Source organism: Balaenoptera borealis (genome assembly GCF_965194805.1).
Source record: "Balaenoptera borealis genome assembly, contig: HAP1_SCAFFOLD_1736, whole genome shotgun sequence".
NCBI classification, from domain to species: Eukaryota; Metazoa; Chordata; class Mammalia; order Artiodactyla; family Balaenopteridae; genus Balaenoptera; species Balaenoptera borealis.
This window is the reverse complement of record NW_028122507.1, coordinates 69,394-91,000: the sequence shown is the minus strand read 5'-3', so window position 1 is coordinate 91,000 and position 21,607 is coordinate 69,394. Positions and strand designations below refer to the sequence as shown.

At 38.4% G+C, this 21,607-nt stretch overlaps 1 long non-coding RNA gene across 4 annotated transcripts in view; it reads right to left on the bottom strand.

Moving 5' to 3' along the window:
• Window positions 1-13,862: 13,862 nt before the first annotated feature.
• The window catches only part of LOC309622179, a 66,286-nt gene continuing 58,541 nt past the window's right edge, over window positions 13,863-21,607 (bottom strand). For all 4 annotated transcript variants that reach the window (XR_014240572.1, XR_014240573.1, XR_014240574.1 and 1 more), the window contains 2 exons: window positions 15,490-15,581; window positions 13,863-14,017 (listed from right to left, as the gene is read on the bottom strand). This is a non-coding gene — a long non-coding RNA (uncharacterized lncRNA). The remainder of the gene's footprint in view (window positions 14,018-15,489; window positions 15,582-21,607) is intronic.

Below are 21,607 nucleotides of genomic sequence, written 5' to 3'. Positions count from 1 at the left end.
TTGATTCTGGTGTTCTACAGTTCCAATATAAAGTGTTGTTTTGGGTGGGAATTTATTTTCCTTTGTATCACTAGGGATTTGAGAGGTTTCCTGAATCTAAACATTGGTGACTCTCTTCAATTCTGGGCAATTCCCATAGATTATCTCTTAAGTATTTCTTTTTCCCACATGCTCTTCCTTCTAGAACTCAGATCAGATACAAAAATCAATCGCTTTACCCTGTCCCCTAACCTGGCTTTCATATTTTCCATCTCTTCATCTCTCTGTGGTGCATGCTGGTTATTTATTTCAAATGTGTCTTCTAATTTGTTGAGTCTCTCTTCACCTGTGTCTAATCTGCTGTTTCAGCATTCACTAAATTCTTTATTTCAGTGATTACATTTTTCATTTCTCAATACTACTCTTTTTCAATTCTACTTGATCATTTTGATAGTCTCTTATTCTTTCCATTCTTCTACTCTTTTATTTCTTTATACATATAAAACAAATTTTATATCCTAAATCTATTTCAATATATACATTTATTTTGGTCTAATTCTGCAGTTTATTATTTCTGATGATTCTTCCTCTTGCATTTTATGTTTTTATTTTTATTGTGAGCATATGTTTCCTGGAAATGGATCTGTAAGAGCCTAGATGACTATATTCAACAGGAAGACAAGACATGGAGAGAAAGTGCCAGAAGTAGAGGGAGGGGTAACTGAAAGTCCTGATGGAAGAATGCCAGTGTAGCTAGGTGGTGGTTGTAGTTTAGGGTCAGTTAAAGGAGGGACTAGGAACAGTAAGTGAAGGGAAGGGACCTTTCAAGGAATAAATGTGTGTGTGTGTGTGTGTGTGTGTGTGTGTGTGTGTGATGTGAGGGAAGATTCGAAAATCTTTACCCAGAAAAGCAATATCATCAGGTAAGTGGTCTTTAGAAAGATTATTCTGGCAGCAGAATAGCAAATGGATCAGAAGGAGGTGAGGTAGAGACAGGAAAATCATGAAGACAACAATAGTAAATGCCAGATTTAGAGGGTTTGAATAAGTCAGTGATGGGATGACTGAAGAAAAGGGGACATGAGAAAATTCAAGAGATGGGGCTAAACCTAACCTTTCACAAACAGTAATGCTCTCTTTCCAAGGATCCACACCAAAGTTTTCATACCCATTCTAAGTGAGATGACATTGCAAAGCATACAAAATATGTTTGACTTGGACACTAACACTCATTTCACTATCATAAATGTCAAACAACCCATATTGATGGTCAGATATTATATGTCTCAGAAGACTTCATAAAAAACAGCCAGATAACAAGCAGTATATGTTTCAGGAGCATATTGTCTTGATCTGGGGAGTCCTTTTCAGCTAATGGAAAAATATATAAAACCGAAAGAAGTCAAAGTTGCTAGTGACAATTTAATCCAAATAGCTTAATCTGAAAAGCTTTATTGCTTAGAGAGATATAATATTACAGAAAGCTGAAACATATCAATGTACTGTTAGAGTTTCTAATTCCATGACATAAACTTATTTTTAAATATTCTTCTTTTGTAATATTGTCTTAATCTTGCACTATTAGTGATAATACTTTGAATAATGGAAATACCCAGTATAAATGCCTTTCCCTAAAATTGCTTATCTGATTATTCTACCCAAAGTCATGGACCAAAGTCACATTTCTGATTTTACACTTGAGATCAACAGGAGCAATAGTAATGGCTAAAATTCACTGAGGACTTACTATGTTCCAGGCATTATTTATATATATTAATTACTTTAATCTTCATAACAAGTCTATGAGATGGGTTATAATTATTACTTATATTTTTGGGGACAAGGAAACTGAGACACAGAAAGGATAAGCAAATTACCCAGGGTCACACAGCTGGCATTCATCAGTGGAAGCAGAAACCTAATCCAAACATTCCTTTCATAACCACTCCACTCCACTGCCTATCTGAAAGTGTGACTCATTATGTTAGTACATCTTGTTGAATTTTATAGTTTTATGCTGTTTGAAGGAGTGCTGCTGGAATCATCTTCATTTATATACCTCCACTGGGCCCTTCTATGTAATTCTGAAAATACAAACGATCTTTGTTTGAAAATAGAGGTAGTCTTTAAGTGATAGCATGTGCATTTTGTCATGCCTTTGAGCTAGCTAGTCATAAAACTTCTCAAAGATAATAACAGGTTTTGTTGACAATAATGGCCAGCCATAAACAGACTCAGAAATGCCTCACCCTAGACCAGGGGGTCAAGTCTGCAAGCACAATGGGAGCTTCCACTTGTTGTTGCAGGTTACTGGACACAGAGTCCATGGTTCTCACTCCCAGAGGCAGCTGTGACCCAAATGAATTTAGCCTCATGGGTGTCAAGGAGACAACTGGACACCTACACTGAAGTGCAATGGCCACCTGTGCACCTGCAGGCCCTCTGCCCTGATGTGCAGTGAGCCTTTCCCACCTGGATTAGATGCTGCTTCCAGTATCAGGTAGACACTGTGAACCAGGCTTGTGGAGAATGCCAATTACACACTGCCCCCAGGCACCTCTGTTTCAGGCTCCTCCTGAATACGGAGCCTTGCTGAGATCAGACTTGATCAAGATCTCCCTAGATAACAGTCATCTTGCCTAATAATACCTGCCAGAAGGCCTCCTCTTTGCTGCTTGTTGGTCTTTGGTAGTTCCCCTGACACCTGGCCTTTTCAAGCTCTCCCTCAGGGCTTCCCAGCAACTTTTAGAACAGGCACCATGCTTTTTATCAAAGCCTTGGGTCAGAAGTTATGTCAGGCATTTTCCTACTGGAAGAAAACAAAACACTTAAAATCCGCCAATGGATCTTTCCATGAACAAATCAGTTGGCTAGTAGAGAGCTCAGGGGTAGTCACATAAAAATTCATTTTTATTAGGCCACCTAAAAAATGATTATAAAATACACAGGGGGATTCTGCAGATATTCTATATACTTTCAAGGTAGCATATTTAAAATATATTAATTTCTCCATTTATTTGGTACTTACTGAGTACCATCAGCAAAGCACTGCAGGAACAAAGAAGCGCGATTGTGTTTTCAGGAAGTTTAAAATCTGATTAAGGAGGGAGACATGTAACCAAGCATCTGTTCTATGAAGCCAGTAAGAGCCTGAAAGCTAGTGCTTTTCATAATAGATGTTAAACTAATTACCTAAATGGATTGTGCATTTTGCTTTCTTGTCAAAGTGATGCAGTCAAAGCACCTGGTCAAGGATCAAGTTGCAATCACTTCCTGGCTCCACCACTGGTCATGAGGGCCAACCTTTCCTGTCACAGTAGCTGGATAAGAGCAGTCACAACACAGACAAAACAGTGGAAGTCAGATCTGGGGATCTTGCTGGATGTTTGGGGAAAGAGAATCATTCACCTTTTTACTTATCCAACAAATATGTATTGAGAACCCACTGTCTTCCAGGACCATCCTGTGCTCTGGGGATTAGGAAGTAGGAATAACAACAAAAAAGAAAGAGGAAGTCTCTGCTTTCTTGGAGCTTGAGTTGAGGGAATAAACAAATAAATACATGCTTAGTGCTTCAGGGTAATAAGGACCAAAGTCCAAATAGAGGAAAGCATTCTCTCTACCACTGTGATTAGGAAGGTCGACCTTGGACATGGAGCTACCAAGCAGATTCCTGCCTGAGCATCAAGATCACACTGGGAAGACAGAGCGGAAACATGAAGAGAGGCTGATCCTGATGGCACAGCCTCATCTGGATCTAACCTTGCCTGAAATGCAATGATGTGAACCAACAACTCCCCGTTTTGTTGAAGTCACTTGCCAATACCCCAGTCCTTCACACTCCCATTTCTTATTATTCCACATGGAATCAAACAACCATTAAGTCCTGAAAGTGTTCTTTGTGTGCAGTGTCACGTTTTCATTCTCACCGCCATCCTCCCACTTCAGTCCCTCTTACACCTGGGAAATGGAATAACAGTGGAAGACCTCAGGGGGATGGATCCCACAGGAAGTAGTGAAGGAGGAAGGACACCTCTTTGGCTGGCCAAATCCACGCAAGTCAACCCAGGAAGTCATTCGGCATCACCTCCATCTAAGAAAATGGAAGAAGATGCTCATGAAGGCTCTGGGCATGTTGATGCTGGGGGTTGGCAAGGAGGCCTTGGGAGGGTGGGTAAGCCAGTCTCATCCCTAGGGAATTGGGATGGTGATTAAGATACAACATATGTCCTTTTCATGCTCAAATGCGCAATAGCCTGCAGGATGTATCTTCCCACTCCTGCTTCACCTTGCAGCAATATTCATGAGGAAAAGGAACTTTTCCTAGGCAAACATGCAGCCTATCTTCCAACAAATGAATCCTATCACTTAGAAGAAGAACAAGTGAAATCAGTCCATAGCGATGCAAATCTCCCAAAGATCAGGTTTTCAGGTTTCTTAAAATAGATCAGTAGTTCATCATGACAAAAGAATAGTAAATAATTATGATCCAAAATTTGTTCTTCTAAACTGGAAAATCAATATTATGTTTGTTAACCTTGTACCATAGTTCAAAATAGATCATTTGACTTACCTCTAATAGGTAATTGACTCTGAGATCTGTCAATTCTACTGTGTTCTATGCCAGAAAAAATATTTTTCAAAAATGTTCCTTGTCACTTTAAGAAAGCAAAGAGTAATTTGGCGTTTGCTCCCTTAAACTCTCTTATACGTACCTTAATTAAACTCTAGTCAACATATCCTCTTTCAGTCCCCCCAATTTTTTAACCCCTCGCGATGACGGCATGGTTCACACCATAGAAAAGGATGTGCTCTGAAATGTCAAGGCTCACAGGTTTTCCTATCAGAACTTCTGTGAATCGAGACTTCCCTGGTGGAGTAGTGGTTAAGAGTCCGCCTGCCAATACAGGGAACACGGGTTCGATCCCTAGTCCAGGAAGATCCCACATGCCGCGGAGCAACTAAGCCCACGCACCACAACTACTGAAGCCCTTGCGCCTAGAGCCCATGCTCCGAAACAAGAGAAGGCACCTCAATGAGAAGTCCGCGCACCACAACAAAGAGTAACCCACGCTGGACGCAACTAGAGAAAGCCCGTAGCCTCAGTGCCGCCATGAAGACCCAACACAGCCAAAAATTAATGAATGAATGAATTAATTAATTAAAAAAAGAAAACTGCCATGAATTAACACAACGTTGCAGAGAAGCCTAAGAATCACAGACACACAGCAGCTAGCCAGCTTGATGACTTTACACAGCTATATTTTTCTTTTTATGTTGTATTATTATACTTTTAGTGTATAGCAATGTCCTTATTCTCAAGTTTCTGATCATCAAAGACACAGCAAACGTAAAGCTATATGACAAATCCTTAATTTTGATAATCTCCAAACATTTGAACAGATGTCTATAGAAACATATTCTTTTTCTTACATCAGCCAAATCTGAGACATTAAAATAGTTAACAGTTCTTAAAATATTTTCTTCCATAATAGAAGTTTATATGAAAATTACTTTCTTTGACCTGAATCAAATTACTGAATTATTTTCGCATGCTAATCAGATTCCCTTTATTATATCTACCCGCCTTTAAATCAAAAGCCTACCAGCCATTCCTTAGAACTGTAGTAACAGGAACCAGGACCTGGCAAGGCCTCAGAGGCAGGTTAAGTGCTGCTGGTTCTAACGGTGGCGGCACAGCAATATCCTAGAACACAAAACCCCTCCGACACGTGAAGCCAATAGTTTCAACTGGGCTTCAACTGGGTCAGGGCAGATGGCTTTGTATTTCCTGATTGCTCACATGCTCAGAAATCCAAAGTGGAGAATATCCGTTCTGCATGGTAACAAGTAAGAAATAGCTCAATCCCACGTAACTGGATCGTCACCTAATCCAATCTGTGCCTCTCTTACAACTATTGACAGTGGTTTTTAATTCCGTCAGCAGGTCTCTCTACCCAACCAGCCTCCCTTAAGACACACAAACATACGTACACACACATGGTTCATTCTGCCACTTCTCCCACCAATTCACCACTCCGAGGAAGAGTGTATTTAGCTAAACTTTATCAAGCTCTTTGGCTGCCTGAGGATTTAGAAATGTTAAAATAAAAACTAATTACCACCTTGAGAACTGCAGGTGGCACCTGGTCTTATGTCTCAAGGCAGCAGGTCGCTCCTGCATCATCCAAGCAGCAATGTCACTGCTTGCTCCTAAGCTCCAGAGAAACCCTCTGTTGGGTCTCGAACACCCCAAGTAATGAGACGCTACTGAAACGAGCATGTGGGGACCCTAGGTCTACGCCACAGCGTTAAGTGGCTTCTGAGGTTATCGAAACTGCCACTGATGCCAAACAAGGTTCACCAGCCCCTTCCTCCCACAGTGGTCCAGTGAACACGGGGCATAAAAATTCCTTCTCCACAGGTGACAGCCACTAAGGCCAGAGATAGAACCACAGGTGATACAACTTAGGAACACATAAATTTAAATATCTGATACACCATTTACCATATCCCTAAAATGACTCATCCGAAAGGATCGTATTTGCCAGTTTAAAAAACAAACTTTTTTCAAGTTTCTCTCCATGAGTTAGCTATAACTAGCACATCCTCCATGAGTATCTTTTCCTGATGTACTACCGAGTAAAAACTTAATAAAAGCCATAGCCTAGATAAAATATATCATTTTTTCATTTGTGATTAACAGCCTTGGAGGGAGGTTTTTTTTTTAAACTGGTCCATTAAACGGGCATACATTTAAATAAAAATTATATAGTTTCTAACTTTAAACTACTCAAAATTTCAAGTACTTTATGTTTCAATTCTATTTCAAATCAGTACACTGAAAATACCCATTACCTGGAAACTAAGGAGAATATTTTTATTTTTTATGGCGAGCCAGACTCCCTATATTATTATTGAAAAGTAAAGTTTCTAATGAACCAGAAAGGAAATTTATTGTAAAGCAACACTCAAACTAAGCACATGTATTATCACACAAGGTTATGTGTACACCTACCAGACATGTGCAATCTCTATGTCAAAGCATTATTTTCAAAAAGTTAAAAACACAACACGTACAAATATAGAACAAATGCATGCCAAAGAATCATAAACTCATTAATGACTAATCCAGTAAAAGAGCATTTTGAGAAACTAGGAATTTACGGGCATTTATAGAAGAACATTAGAATGAGATTGCTAGGTTACAAAAAAACTGATCAATGTCCTACAGGGCAATAAAACCTTTGTAGTTACCATATGTACCTGAAAAAAAAAAAAAAAGAAATCATCAATTTCAGCGCCTAAACTCCAATCAAATGGTAAATGACCAAGTCAGACATGGGTGCATTCTTCTAGGTAATTAAACAATCATGTGGGCCTATTAAACAATGTTCCTGCATAATGTCAAAAGGTCACTCTATCATACCCTCTCTTTTTTTAACTTTTTATTTTACATTGGAGTCTAGTTGATTTACAATGTTGTGTTAGTTTTTACAGTATTTACAAGTTGTGTATAACTTTAATTAGCACACAGATTTTAACCTTGTGCCATAGAACTCAAACTGGAAAAAACAACTATGATATTTTGAAGGAACGTATTACGTATGGTTTCCTGCCTCTCAGAAATAGGTAGACATAAATAATTCAGTTTTTAAAAGTTATTCAGTATGATGCAACAGAGCCTATAGCAATCAGCACCGCAACGGGCCCCAGGTAGGCAGATTGAGTGGGGACACTTTGGAAGTTACTCTGAAGAACTTTGTATGTTGAAGCCAAGCCTTTAAAGGCTCTGAAAAGTTAAGTGGGGAGAAGATCCAGAGGTTAATTTCATATTTGTTTTTCAGGATTAGAATTAGAATTGCAGGTAAACCCTGGATCTATTCATTCCAAATTGTTTGAACTCTTTTATACTTTTATAAGTATACTTTTATATTCAAATTCTGGTTTTGATTTAAAGGGAAAAATTCAAATTCAAATTTGCTCAGTTAATTGAGATTTTTGTCAGTGAATATGTCCTTTATTTAGTACTCTTGAATGATTTGGGGTTTTTTTTCCAAATCAACTCAAAGGAGCAGACATTCTTGAGCTCCAGTCTTCTCCCCAGAACAGGCTTTCAGGCGTGGGAGGGTCACTGATAATGTGGCTTTAGGGTCATTTTGTTTGTTTGTTTGCTTAAAGAGTCTCCCCCAGTTGCATAAGCTTCAGGACCCTCACAGCTCTAGCCTTGCCTGTCACTTGTGTGTGTGATAGTCACATGGACTTTGTAAGTTTTTTTGGAGAAAAAAATGTTGTTGTTTTCCCGAAGTTTTCAAAAATATTCTGACCTCAGTATTTCTGGGAAGTTTATTCAAATATGATTTTTTAAAAAAAACTGTCCGTTTACCAGTTTGTTGAAGACTCTTTCCAACAAGTCCAAGCTCCAGTGCTTACTAAATACCTCTCTCCATATTCTATGCTCATTTTCCCCAACAGGTTTCACTGAATCACGAATGGATTCCCCATTCACCTGCTCCAGGGGCACATCTTCTGATAGGCTCCCTCCCTAAACCAAGGAACCTATTACATATGGTCTAATGCCTTTCAGAAATAGGTAGACATAAGTAATTCAATCTAAATATCAACCAAAATACTGACATTTTCTTATTCAGATTATATCTCTTCTTCCTTCCCAAAGATCTGAAAATTCGTAAAGAAACAGTAGATTCACAAGGATAATCCTGATTAACTTGGAGGATTCGACTCACTCTAGAAAACCACTAAGCACACTATTGAGACAAAAAGAAGCCTGCACCAATTAAAACAGTAGCAGGATTTTAGTCCATATTACCCAAGGTGAAAACTTCTTTATGGACTGTATTGTCTTAGCACACATGGCATTACTTGAGATTGACTGTGCTCACATAGCAATAGAATATGTTGATGACACTTAGCAAATAATTACAAAGAATCTGTGCCCATTGAAATGACAGGAGTTCTGACAAACAATACCCTTGAGAAGAGACATTGGATAAACACACTATTAGACATTCACTTAAATCAATTCTCACGATTTTATACTTCTTAGCAGTTGTAGCATTATGTTCAGTTCCTCCATTCTGCAATTCATGTATTTTTATACCAAATTCTTAAGGTTAATCATGTTATTGGGTTAGGATAATTTATACAACAAGTGTCTCACTATTATACTGTGTATGTTATTTTTCTTTTCAAAGAATAATATTGTGTGATAATATCTATTAGAGGATCATATTAATAAACTTTCATGAAAGATGATACAGTAACACTTTAGCACATAAGGAGCCACTGCTCCAGTGAAGAAAGGATTCAAATCTGATACAAATCTTCAAATTGAGGTGCTAATATATTTGCCTAGATCAAGCACTAGGTATTACATGAAGAGCACATGTTTGTCTCCCATGCTGGCCAACAAAATGGGCTTGATCTGCTCCCCCAACCAAGGGCAGAGACCTCTCATACAAATGCAGGACGTAACAGGGAGGAGACATTGTTGGATAAAAACAAATCCTGATTACCACTCCTAGAACAGTGATTCAAGTTGTGTGCCCCACCTGGAGTGGGCCAGAAATACATCTTTTATTCTCACAACAAGAAGGGCACTTTTGACAGGGGAAGGAAACAAAAGAAGACTTCTAGAGAAAATTACAAGTACTGAGATTTAACAAGGTGCGGATGAGTGTGTAACACTCACTAAATTGAACCCCTGGGTCTACAAATATCATCATTTACGTCAAATAATCACCATCAACAGCGGCTGAAATGTCTAACACTGGCTTCAGTCCTTTTCAGAGACTTCAGTCCTTTTTCTTTTCACTGGGGAGTAGAGTTAGGGAGGACAGCAGCTACTAGCTATAGCTGGCACTTTACTTATATGGGGGAAATAATTCAGCTGTAAATTAACTTCCAATTGTGTTGTTCCTTAATCGGGAAAGAGTGAACATTACTCCTCAAAGTGACATGCGATCCAGGAGACAGATTTACAATACTAAATATGCAATCAAAATACTGACATTTTCTTATTCAGATTATATCTCTTCTTCCTCCCCCCCCCCCAAAAGATCTGAAAGTTCATAAACAAATAGTAGATTCACAGGGATAATCCTAAAACAGAGAGCTACTGCCCTCTTCCACTTGTGGCTCATGGTAGGAAGTGAGCAAACCAACCACTGGCTGCACAACAACTTCTGGAAAACAGGGCTCTAACTTGGAATCTATATTCTAACTTTCCTCTTGCATTCCATTTAAGAGGATAACTCCATTAGAATAACACTTTCATCTTGACTAAATACCAAGAGTTCTAGAAGGCAGACCAAGTAGAGATGCACAATTTTTAAATATCAGGTCCTAGAGGATGCTGTCCATTCAACTTGTTTTATCTTCAAAAAGACAGAGAATAAGAGAGAGAAAAAAAAAAGCCCATGTTTTTGGCTATTTAGAAACATTACTCTCGCCCTGTGTAGACTCCTCCTGATTTAAAATTTCCCATTAATTATAAAGATTCATGTCAAAACATGGATAATTTCTGAGATGTCAAATGTTTCAACCAAGTCCTGTATGAGAGTATGTCTTATGCCAGAACCTCACCCAGGTTGACGCCCCCCCTGCCCCCCGTCTGACTAATTTACTACTGAGAACCAGTTGTAAATAGAGGAAAAATGTCACTGTATCCTTTTGGGGAGAAGATCTTTACCTTTTTAAAAATTTACATACAGTTCTCATTATTTTATCAGGGCTTAAGAATATTTCATTTTTGTTAGTTTTAAAGTCTTGTCTGCAAAGATTACTTGAGTTCTTAAAACACTTCTTAGGAATGAAAGGTTGGCGATCAAAAGACTTGAGCAAATGCTGGTGTTCGTGATTTCTTGTTGGTAGCCTAAATCCCATCCTGCTGGCAAACTCCTCTTTAGAATTTCTCAAATGATGGGACAGGACTAAAAGAACCCTCTACCTTGATTTATGTAGTAACAAATTTCAAATATGGGTTTGAAATACCTTGCTTGTATATACATCTACACATACAAACAAACACCTCCCAAATATTCGAGAGTTAAGGAAAAATCCAATTGGTCAAATTAGCTAATCTAGACTATAATATGATAGTATTATATGTAATATTATAATAATAATAATATATGTAATATATATAATATATGTATTATATATATAATAGTAATTATATATGTAATCTAGACTATCTAGACTATCATCTAGACTACTATATATGTAATATATATAATATATATATTATATATAATAGTAATTATATATGTAATCTAGACTATATAGACTATCTAGACTATTACATATTACTATAATATGTAATCTAGACTATAATACGATAGTAATATATGTAATATTATACTGTAATATAGATTATTATAATAATCTATATTATAATACTATAATATATAGAATATAATAGTCTATAATCTAGACTATAATTACCTCTACTGCCACAAAGGATACTGTCAAATGAGATCAGCAAGCAATTATCAAACACAGTTTGTGTACCCTCTATGAATCTTTAAGTCTGCAAAGACATTTAAATATATACTTGACACTTGAACAACTATAGTAGCCAGCTTTGCGGTGATCAAGGACTCTATAGTATCTAAAATGTTCTTAGCCATGCAAATTTACATAGGTACTTTTAACTTACTGAACTTTTCATCAGAGTACTAAACACATCTAAATAAAACAGAGGCTGAAAAGTGAAAACTAGCATTGACATTTGAAGAGTCAGCCAGAGACCCAGACGAACTGAGCTTAGAGATATATTCAATTCAGAAAAGGCTATCTGCCTGGAGATTCAGACATGGAGCACCTCAGAGCATGTGACTCTTAAAAAAGATGCTCAGTATGAAGAACATGATACCTCTGTGGATTTCAGGGAATAAAATACAAACAGAAAATAAAGAAATATCAAAATAACTGATCTTGCAATATCCTGTAATCACAACTAAGGAGACAAGAAAGGCAGCACAGCACTCTGCTTCTCTGCTGATACGGGAAGGATTTTTGAAGCCATGTTTCCTTTAAGTAAGAGTGACCTCTGGTGACTTTTTAATTGCACCTCAGTGTACTAGGTTAAGTTATTCTACAATTCTTTTATACTAGCAAATCATTTAGTACTACATTTTTAATTTCTTAGCAAAGTGATAAATGCTTTACTGCAGGACCTAAGGCTTTCATGTAAATGCCTCCATTGTAATTAATTCATGGAAACTGTGCCCAAAGCTAAATTAAAATTCTGTCTGAAACACGGGGCAGTATTTTCTTAAAGGAGACTAAGGCTCATTTTCAGGAGTGACTCATATAATATGGCATTAAATGAGCTGAAACTAAATGATGACAACACAAACTTATCACAGCCTCGGGGCATATATGGATGAATGCTGGAAGGGTAACTATTTGTACAAAATGCTTTTCACTTTAGCACAAACTTCCTGGTAAGGGCAGAGTTCCCCAGCCCACCCCACCCCCAGCAGCAAGGTCGGTTTCTAACATGCCTACTAGCACTTTATTGAAATGCATAATAGCTTGCCTTACTCCCTACAACCTGATTTTTAAAAAATTCTTGAGGGGGATGGGGTGTGGATGTAGGACTAAGGGGGCTTTCTTCCAATCCCTCAAGGAAAGAAAAGCCCTATGATGGAGATTTCAATCTGAATAACACTTCGAAAACTTTTTCCGATTTCCAGATTAAAATGCCTTGAGGTCGGCTGAATCAATTTGGCTAGCATCTTTAGATCAGACTCACATTGCCAGTCCAGAACTGAGAGGTTAACACATCTTCACTGAACCAACAAAATGAGAAACACAGCACATCACGATATACAAGCATGTGCACTTGCAAATGAACCTGAATGGCAGGGTATGTTTTTCCTGTAAGCAAAAGCCTTCTAATTCTGAGGGGTCGATCCTTCTCGTAATTCTGCGGACTCACCAGGTTTGCCGCCTGGGCTCTGCTGCGGAGCCTGCCCGCCGCTGCAGCGCCCGACTTCTTGGTACCCGATTCCGCAGGGCGCCGACTGCAAACATCTACGCTAATGCAGGACCCGGCCAGGTCGGCCAACGATTTCCTTTCTGACATAAATCCTCCAAAATGTATTCATAGTAAAAAGAAATAAATGACATATTGGCATGCTCTTCTCTCCTCATCTCCTGCTATTCTCTCTCTCTGGTCTCTCTCCGCCTCAATATTCTCATGCTAATTTTAGGTTTTACTAGAACTTGAGCTTTCTCAATGAATATTCAAAACAACAGCACACAGACAAAATTCAGCTCACAGACAAGTCAAAACAGGCTTTGTGTATTACAGACTTGACAAGTGGAAAAACCATTGTAAACCATCCTATCCAAGCGTTGGGACTTTGCGATGTTTTTTAAATGCCTCATTTTCAGAAGCAGACCAGTGATTCCATTTGTAAAATTCAATTATTTTTTTTAAAAAACACGAATTCTCAGTTGACAGTATAAGTTTTAAAAGATTTGCTGTACTCACAAGTATTCCCTGCTGCTAATGTACTCCAGGGCTGGGCAGACAAAAGAAAGAGCATCCTGAGACAGGCTCCCGCGGCGGAGTCCATGTTCACAGTCGCCGGGGCTCCCCACCCCAAAACCCAAGGTGTCCAGACAGCTGCTCTGAGCCGGAGTCTGCAAGCTCCCTCCCGCTCGGGGTAGCTAGCGCTCCCTCCTCCGGGCTCGGCGAACCCGCGCAGCCGGCGGGGCGGGAGCCCCAACCTGCAGCCACACCCCCACCCCACCCCCACCCCCACCCGGTCCCGCCGCGCTGCGAGCTCCACGCGTCCCGGGCGCTCCTGGCGGCGGCGGGAGGAAGTGCGAGTCAAGTCGGTGAAGGTCTTCAACCTGCGCTCGCTCCGAATCCGAATCCGAATCCGCGGTCCTAGCTCCTTCACGGGCAGGTTTCCCACTCTGAACAGCTGTGCAGTTCAATGGACTTCAGTCTGAGACCGAGCTTCACCACGCTGATGATGCTTGAGCATTAACACCGATGCTAGGAAAAATGTGAGTTTCTTTTTTTTTGGTTGAAAAGAAGTTAGGACAAGTAACTAACCCGGTTTGAAGAAAATATTTACATGTACTGAGAACTGTTGTAAAAAAGACTGCTTTTGTTTTCTCAACTCATTTAATGATTCATATTTAAAAATAAAAACCTAAAGAACCTTATTATGGTAATCATTTCGAAATATATACGGTTATATATACAGTGTTATGTGTCAAAATACATCTCAATAAAGCTGGAAAAAATTAAAAAATAATTAATTAAAACACCGACCCGACTTCTACTATAATGTCAGCATTTTATTATGTATATTCCTACTTGGAGATTTGAGAATTGTGGTCAGCAGATATATAAAACTAAAAACTGGCATCCTGGGAGAAGGAATCTTACTCCAAATATCATCAGGGAAGTGACCTTATGTTAAGTAGGTAAATTGAATACACTTAATTGAAGAATGAAGAGTTTTGAATCAACTTCTATATACTGTATGTGTATTCCTTTCCATTCAAATTCTTTAATACAATTACCCAAAAGTTCATATTGAAAAATGATGGAATATAAAAGGCATCTTAAATAAATAAATAAATGGATAGATAAATAAATGGATAGACAGATAGGCAGATAAATTGTTTCAGAGTATACAGATAGAGGCCTCATGGCCCATGAAGGAAGAAGGATTTCAAGATCCATGACCTTGAGGTAAGTCACATGGCCTCCTCTACTTCCTAAAGAGGCTGCCAGCAGATGTAAATGAAGGAGGTATGAGCATGGCATCACTAGGATCAATACTCTCCTAACACTGTGACCAGACTCATGACAAATGTGCTGAGACTTAGGAACAGTGTCCAGGCATTCTTGCACCATCCAAAGTGATCAGAATATGAAAGTAACTTTAACCTTGAGTAGGGCATTATATGCCTGAGAACAAAGCAGAAAAGCTGTTTTTATTATTTCTATTCTGCAACCTGGGTAAAAAACAAAAACAGGAATAGAAAACGTAAATAGCTTGGCAAGGCCACAGAATTTACAAGTAGAATTTGACCCAAATATGTAGATCCTGATCCCAACTTTCCAGCTTTCTCCACTCCTACTCAGGGCCCCTGGGAATCAGGAACTCTTCCCACCCACCCCATCAATCAGCAGTCCCGGGAAACACTGAGCAAAGCTTGCTCGGAGGGTGCATTTAGAACCTTGAAAAAAGCCACAAGCGGTAGAGTGACCTTCATTTATTAGTCAGACATTTTCCTAGTGCTTAATACATGTCCCAGAACCTGAATATGGTATTTCTAATTTTTAAAGCAAATATAAATTAATGATTTACATTAAGTGTCTAATATTTTTTAAAGCCTATACAACAGACAGTCTGTGTGTGTGTGTGTGTGTGTGTGTAATCTAAATAAATGGGCACAGCATTCCTTTGAAGTAAATGTTACTCTGCCCATTTAATGGATAGACAGACTAACCTCAGAGAGTTTAATGGATGTGTCACAAAGCAAGCCAGACTTGGACCAGGTCAGCTGAGCTCTGAAACCCCTTCTCACTGGCCCTCAGGTCTCTGAAACAGAAAAGTTGTCACCTGTGAAAACTCTATTCAGTTGTTCATGGGAAATCCATTTAAAATGGGTTAGAAGGCGCCTCAATAATTGATGTCAATTAAAACCAAAAAGGACAATGCTGGTAAATTACTTGAGCAGACATTCAGGATGGATTTTCACAAGTCAGAGATGAAACAGCCCACGAGGGATTGAGATTTGCAGGCAGATGTCCTTGTGCAGTGCACAGCATTGACCACTGGACAGCACTGGGGCTATTACATGATCTTCCAAGACAAGGGCAGCCCCAGGTGAGGAGGCTTGAAGAGACCAGGCAAAGCAGGGCCCAAAGCAGGGACTTGCTAGCAGACAGCTGAGGCGACTCCTGGTTTTACCCCTTTCCAGCTGCCTTCTTTCGCTGGAGACTTCGTGGCTTTGTGCTTCACTTTTCTTGTTTGTAGAATGGTGATGATAGCCAGTCATAGAGCCATGATGAAATTACAGGCCTGAAACCCCCACAAAGGGATGGAAACTGCTGAGCATTCCACGTACCAGCCCCAGAGCTGCCCTGGGAGTTGGTACCCACCTGTGAGACCCCCGGCAGCTGCTCAGCATCTGTGATCCTCAGCTTCGTTGTCTGTTTCATAAGATAATAGAAGTCTGACCAGCAGAGAACCGATCTAAGGGTTACAGGAGAAAATGAATGTCAAGTACTTAACACCATGCTCATCCACAGGGCGCTGGATCAGGTAGGCTGATGCTAGAGCTCCAGGCTCAGAGGAGAAAGGATGCCTAACGGGACCGCCAAGGCCTCCAAGCTAAATCCCTGCAGGCCAGGGGCAGTCCGCTGCATTCTGTGACCTGTTTCCACAGCCCTTTGCTCTTTTATGTAAGAAAGATGACAGATAATCAACAAGGACCTACTGTATAGCACAGGGAACTCTACTCAACATTCTGTCATAATCTATATGGGAAAAGAATCTGTAAAAGAATGGATACATGTATATGTATAACTGAATCACTTTGCTGTACAACTGAAACTAACACAATATTGTAAATCAGCTATACTCCAATATAAAATTAAATTAAATTTTAAAAAATCAAAACAAAGGAAAGGTGAAGAAAATGTGTAGATCTAATCTTGCACATTTCTATAAGTGATGATTCAAACCCCACAAATCATGCACGCGCATATATGTATGTGTCTGCAGAGTTCACACCAAACACAAAAGAGAACTTGAAATCAGCACACGTCACAAATAAAAGACAAGAAATCAACTTCCGATGTTCAGAAGTGTGTGGACCCTCATATGTGTAAGTGCAGACAGGCTGCCTAGGAAAGTATATTCTAAGTGAAACTACACCCTTGGCATTTCCTGACCAAAGTCTTCTGTTTTCCTGCTCACCTGGGAGCAGTCTGTGCACTCAGGATTCCCTCCCGAGAAGAGGAAGGATCAACTCACCCCACCCGAATGAAATCCTTTCTCAATGCTCTCCATAGATCAAAACATGACTCCATTCATTTTTCTTCTTTATTCAGCAGTTTTCTCCCTGTAAATTATTTCTGCGTGTTTTATCTAAATCTGGGAATACATTTAACTTTACTCTTGTAATGGGAACAGATTTATCATTAAATCCTCTGAAAGAATACTGTGAATAAAATATAATAGTATTTCTATTAGGAGTCATTTTTCCCATAAGCCCCCAGGCAACAAATCCTGAAGAACAATTATGGAGAGACAGACTGCAGGGAGAAGGATTGTCACATGTGTGATAAAAAACACACTGCACGGTGTCTTTGCAGGTTATCTCTGATGAGCTATGTTCCCTATAACTAGCCCTTGGAAGCCCCGGTTTTAACAACCAAAGGATTATGCACCTAATTACATAAATCTCAGCTAGAGAATAGTCAGCCTCATATTGTTACCCGAAAAACTAGGTTCGCCTCTTGGTGGGTGTCGAGCCAAAAGACACAACCAAGACAAAGAGTGAGAGAAGGAAGGATTTGTTACTTGCAGCAAGTAAGTAGAACACCAGGGATCTTTCCCAAAGCAGTGTCTCCCCAAACAGCAAAACTGGGGAAGTTTTAAGCTAAGGGTACATGTATATTCATGAAAGGACTTGGCAGGTAGGCAGAGCCCAGGCTTTAGTTGATTGAAATCCGGAGGATCAGAAAAGGTCAACGCCATCATCCCTTAGGTTCCCTCTGACCTGGTGGTTGAGTGCTTCAGGCTAATCTTTACCATGGAAACAGAACTGGAAGTCTTTACAACTGATACATTATTACTAGTGCTACTTCTCTTGCCTGATAACAGTCAGCATTCTTGTTTTCCCTTAAGATCCTTAATTACTGAGACCTGTTCAAGGGCAAGCACTCTGGCCAGGCTTAGATCACAAAATGGCTTGTACTAAATGAATAGGTGTTCTCTTATGTCCAGAAAGCCATGCCTGGTTTTCTTTCTCCATAGACCCCCTACCTTATCTGCTTATAATATTTCTTTCCAATTCAGCCCACTTCAACCCAGGAGGACTTTTGGGGACTAACAAACACTGGTATCTAAGATAGAACAAACCACAACTAAGAACTTGAAGTATAAAAGCAATACTGCATGGTATTTCCAAAAGTGCTTAATAAACATTTCACAGGATTGCGCATAAACAACACACTTTTCCTGACATTCTGGCACAAGTAGAATCAGAGAGGCTTAACGTTAAAATGAAGTGCAGAGTCAGCTGTCCAGCATTCTACCCAATTCAAGCACCACAGTCTCCAATATAATCTTGCACACATGTCCACTGATGGCAGCAGCTGAGGTGCATACATATAGAGAAAAGGGAGATTCTAGAACTTCCTTCTATCATATCACAAAGAAGGATAAATTCACAGAATCAACTACATGAGTGTCCAGGAAAAAAAATTCTTTTTTTTTTTTTAAACTTTTTAAATTGAGATATACCCTTTAAACAAAATTTCTAATTTTATGAAAGGCATAAAAGGTCACAATTTTTCTTTACTTCTTTGGGGTAGGAAGAGGGAGGCAGAGTTGAGTGTATCCTTAAAAGTCCTTTTCTAATTTAAAATTAAAATCAACATCTGATCTTGACCTAAGAATTTTTCTATTGAGGTATAATTGACATAGAACACTATATTAGTTTCAGGTGTACAATTCAATGATTTGACATTTGTGTGTATTGCAAAATGAACATCACAGTAAGTCTGGTTACCATCAATCACCATACACAGTCACAGATTTTTTTCTTTCTTCTTGTGATGAGAACTTTTAAGATTTACTTGCAGCAACTTGTAAATATGCAATACAGTATTAATAACTATATTCACCATGCTATACATTACATCCCTGTGGCTTATTTATTTTATAACTGGAAATTTGTACCTTTTGAACCCCCTTCACTCATGTCACCTACTTCCCACCCCCATCCCCACCCCCCCAGTCTGGCAACCAACTATCTCTTCTCTGTATTTATGAGCTCCTTTTTTTTCTTTTTAAGATTACTCATATAAGTGAGACCATAGGTTATCTTTCTCTAACTTATTTCACTTAGCATAATGCTCTCGAAGTCCCTCCATGTTGTCACAAATGGCAAAATTTCCTTTTTCTTAATGGCTCAATAGTATTCCAGTGTGTGTATCACATTTTTTTAGCCATTCACCCATCAATGAACACTGAAGTTGTTCCCATGTCTCAACTATTGTAAATAATTCTGTAATAAACATGGGTGTGCATATATCTTTTGGAGTTAGTGTTTTCATTTTCTTTGTACAAATACACAGAAGTGAAATTGCTGGATCATATGGTAGTCCCAGTTTTGATCTTTTGAGGAAACTCCATGCTATTTTCCATACTGTCTGTACCAATTTACATTCCCACCAAGAGTGCACAAGTGTCTCCTTCTCTCCACATCCTTGCCAACACTTGTTATTTCTTATCTTTTGATGATAAGCATACAAACAGGTGTGAAGTGCTATCTCATTGTGGTTTCGATTTGCATTTCCCTGATGATTAGTGACGTTGAGCATCTTTTCCTATACCTGTTGGTCAACTGTATGTGTTCTTTGGAAAAATGTCTATTCAGATCCTTTGCCCATTTTTAATTAGATTGTTTGTTTGTTTGCTATTGAGTTATGCGAGATCTTTATATATATTAGATATTAGCCCATTATCAGATACATGATTTGCAAATATTTCTCCCATTCAATTGGTTGCCTTTTCATTTTGTTGATGGTTTCCTTTACTGTACAAAAGCTTTTTAGTTTGATGTAGTCTCACTTGTTTATTTTTACTTTTATTGCCTTTGCTTTTGGTGTCATATCCAAAAAATCATGGCCATGACCAATGTCCAGGAGCTTACCGTATATGTTTTCTTCTAGGAGTTTTATGATTTCAGGTCTTAAATTCAAGTCTTTATTCCATTTTGAGTTAATTTTTGTATGGTGTAAGGTAGTAGTCTAGTTTTATTCTTTTGCATGTGGCTGTCCAGTTTTGCCAACACCATTTGTTGAACAGACTGTCCTTTCCCCATTGTATATTCTTGGCTCCTTTGTGATAAATTAAGTGACCATATATGTGTGCGTTTATTTCTGAGCTCTCTATTCTGCTCCATTCATCCATGTGCCTGTTTTTATACCAATACCATACCATAGTTTTGTAATATAACTTAAAATCAGGAAGCATGATGCTTCCAGCTTTGTTCTCTCTTAAGATTGCTTTGGTTATTCAGGGTGTTTTGTGGTTCCTTACACATTTTAGGATTTTTTTGCTCTGTTTCTGTGTAAAATGCCATTGGAATTTTGATAGGGATTGAATTGAATCTGTAGATTGCTTCTGGTAGTATGGACAGTTTAACAATATTAATTCTTCTAATCTTTGAGCCACAGAATATCTTTCCATTTATTTGTGTCTTCTTCAGTTACTTTCATCAGTGTCTTATAGTTTTCAATGTACAGGTCTTTCACCTCCATGGTTAAATTTATTCATAGGTATTTTATTCTTTTGATGCAATTGTAAGTGGTATTGTTTTATTACTAGCATATAGAAATGCAACCAATTTTTGTATATTGATTTTGTATTCTGCAACATTACTAAAGTTGTTTCTTAGTTCTAACAGTGTTTTTTTTGGTGGAGTCTTTAGGGTTTTCTATATATAATATCATGTCATCTGCAAATATTGACAATTTTACTTCTTCCTTTCCAGCTGGGTGCTGCTGATTTCCTTTTTTTTTTTTGCCTAATTACTCTGACTAGGACTTCTAATACTATGTTGAATAAAAGTGGCGAGAGTGGGCATCTTTCTCTTATTCTTGATCTTAGAGGAAAAGCACAGAGTATGACATCAGCTATGGGCTTCTCATATACGGCCTTTATTGTGTTATAACCAATTTGAGTTTATTGCACAGAATTGAATCTAAATTCAACCATAAGCATTTTAATGATTATCATTAAAAGTCTTTTTAAATTGAAAACAAGACTGAGAACTCGTAATAGTGCTGGTTAATTAAAAAAATACACCCTTAAGGATTAAGTTTATTCCATAATTCCAGTGATATTTTTTTAGGCTGAAGTACTGATGAATGAAGTACTCCAATGCAGAGGAATCTTGAAAATACTCTGAGTGAAATTAGTTAGTCATAAGGAACCATATATTATATGAGCCCATTGATATGAAATGTCAAAAAGGACAAACCTATAGAGACAGAAAGTAGATGAGTGTTTGCTTGGGGCTGTGGGAGATGGGACACTTGTAGGCTAGAAAGAGAAAGATTTCTTTTTTTGGAAATTGATAAAATTTCCAAAATTTTTTTTATCAATAAAATTGATAAAATAGATTGTGGAGATGAATGCACAACTCTGTGAATATACAAAAAAACAATTGAATTGGACACTTTAAGTAGATGAATTGTACAGTAGGTGAATTATATCTCAAAGCTGTTTTTAAAAAGGAATACAGAAACTCTAGAAAAACACTGAATCCATTGACATCTACTTTACCACACTATTCCAAATAGAAATGTAACTGAAAAATGGGAGTT